Below are 2,625 nucleotides of genomic sequence, written 5' to 3' on the forward strand. Positions count from 1 at the left end.
ACGTTGCCAATCCAAAGACAAGTAGCCACACACAAGGTTCTGCTAACAGACATGGTGGCTATCCATGAGCTTCACGGGTGAGGAAATCAAATGTAGGTCTTCCACACTGACACGTGAAAATTCTCTAAACAACCACTACTCACACCATCTCAGAGAGCCCCCTTCAGTTTTGAGATCTACAACACAAAGCCTGGATCAGGTGCACCTTAGTCTCCAGACTGACAACATTGCTCTTCAGTACTCTGGAGAGGTCTCTGACAGCTGACTTTCTCAATGCAATTCATCTTTTTATTTCCTGGGTGATGATACCAAGAGTGTTGATTGTGGAGCCAAGCAAACGAAAGCTGTTAATAATCTCAATCTCTTTACCATCTATCATGATGCTGCCAATTGGTCCAGGGGTGACAATCTTTGTTTTCTTGATGCTGAGCTTCAATTCATATTGAAGGCTGTAGACCTTGATTTTCTTCAGCAAGTGCTTCAGGTCCTCCTCAGTTTCAGCAAGCAGAATGTGTCATCTGCATAACACAGATTGTTGTTGAGTCTTCCTCCAATCTTGATGCCACATTTCTCCTCATAGAGTCTGACTCATAGAGACTCTATAAACCAAAGATCTGAACCCTGTTCTGTCCTGCTCCATCCTCACACTTCCTGACACGTAAGAGACCATTTTAGAAGTTACCATGTCAATCCACTTAGTCTTCCAAGGAAGGAGGGTCTTCCTCTCCTTTGTCAACCCTTCAGCTCTTACCAACACTATGCCCCTCTCCAAGGAATAGCACCTCCTAGCAACATGTCCAAAGTATGTGAGGTGAAGCCTCATCATTCTTGCCTCCAAAGAGCACTCTGGCTGCACCATCTCCAAGACATATCTGTTTGTTCTTTTAGCCATCTATGAGATGTTCAGTGCTCTCATCCAACACCATAGCTCAAAGGCATCAATTCTTTTTCTGTCATCCTTAGTCATTGTCCAGGTCTCAGGATGCATAGCTAATAATCAGAAAGACCATGATCTGAATCAGACTCACCTTAGTCCTCAAATTGACATCACTCCTCCTCAATAATTTGGAAAGATCTCTAATTGCAGAGTTTCCCAGTGCAATGTGTCTCCTTATTTCCCCATCGCTCATACCAAAGGTGTTAGTTGTGGATCCAAGTAAGATGAAGCTGTTGACAGTTTCAATCTCCTCTCTATCCATCATGAGCAACCCTATACACACAGAATTAAGTAGGCCCAGGCCCCACCATCCTCACAATCTCCCCAGTCCTTAAGTGCACTGTTTCAAAACATCTTATTGAGAGTTAACCACTCTATAAATTCTTCTGTACCTCTTTTTTTAACCTCCTTATTAATAAAATTTCAAGATCTTTTTACATCAACACATATAGCTGTTTTTTTCTTAGCTAAGCTTGTATGGTATTCATAAAAAGAGTGTAGACAGCATTAGGATGGTTGTATCTGAACCCTACTAAATCCACAAGATAAAAACTGCCCTTATCAACAATATCCACAGTAAAAAACCAATTCCTGTAAGATCATCTATGGTCTCCCACACTACTGTACCTACTTCTACTAATTCCAGCACTAATCTTACTGCTCTACTGGATCTGAATTCCATTGCAATGACCACATAGATCTCAGAGAACTGTCCTCATGGTTATAGTGTTTATTAGGAAATTAACAGGAAATAATTTTCCTTTTTTTTTTAGATTTTGGGATTTGCCTCTTTATTTGTCATCTTGACTTAAAAGGGTGTTAAGGATCTTTTTAAAAAAATTATTTTTATTTCAAGGAAAATTTACAGAGATTTTGGATTTCCATTCATTCATTGTTGCACTTTTCTCCCCTCCCAACACTCCCACCCAGTACGCTATCCTCTTGGAAAAGTAAAAGAAAAAATTTTTCATTGTTGTAAAATCCCTTCCCCCAGGTCCACTCCACAATGCAGCCTTCGCTCTTGACTCCTGTCATGACAAAAATATCTAATCACATATCCCTCTTAAACAGTTTTCTCCCTCATCTGTTTCAATGCAGTATACATTATTGAACCCATCTTTCTCAGTCTCCCCCCAACCCTTAGGTCAGTCCTGTTTTACAACAGTGGCACCAGGCAGTATTTGTCCTTTTGTGACTGAGATACTTCACTCAGCATAATGTCCTCCAGGGGCACCTGTTTTTAATAATACTGCATGAGTTCCTTGTTTTTCAATGCAGCGTAGTATTCCATTGTGTGATTATACCACAGCTTCTCTATCCATTCGTTTGTTGATGGGCACTTAGGTTGTTTCCAACTCCTTGCTATTGTGAACAAAGCTGCGATAAACATGGGTGTGCATATATCTGCTTGGATGTCAGTTATGGTCTCTTTGGGGTATATTCCCAATAGTGGAATTGCTGGCTCAAATGGTATCTCTATTTGCAATTTTTTAGAGGGTGGCATACCGCCTTCCAAGGTGGTTGCACCATTTTACACTTCCACCAACAGTGAATAAGGGTTCCAGTTTCTCCACAACCTCGCCAGCAGTTTTTGCTTTTTGCTGTTCTGTTAAATTTTGCTATTTTGACTGGGGTGAGATGATATATCATAGTTGTTTTGATTTGCATCTCTCTTAGAGCTAGGGATT

This window comes from Elephantulus edwardii, unplaced genomic scaffold (assembly GCF_000299155.1).
Source record: "Elephantulus edwardii isolate Elephantulus edwardi_28Jun2011 unplaced genomic scaffold, EleEdw1.0 scaffold00051, whole genome shotgun sequence".
NCBI classification, from domain to species: Eukaryota; Metazoa; Chordata; class Mammalia; order Macroscelidea; family Macroscelididae; genus Elephantulus; species Elephantulus edwardii.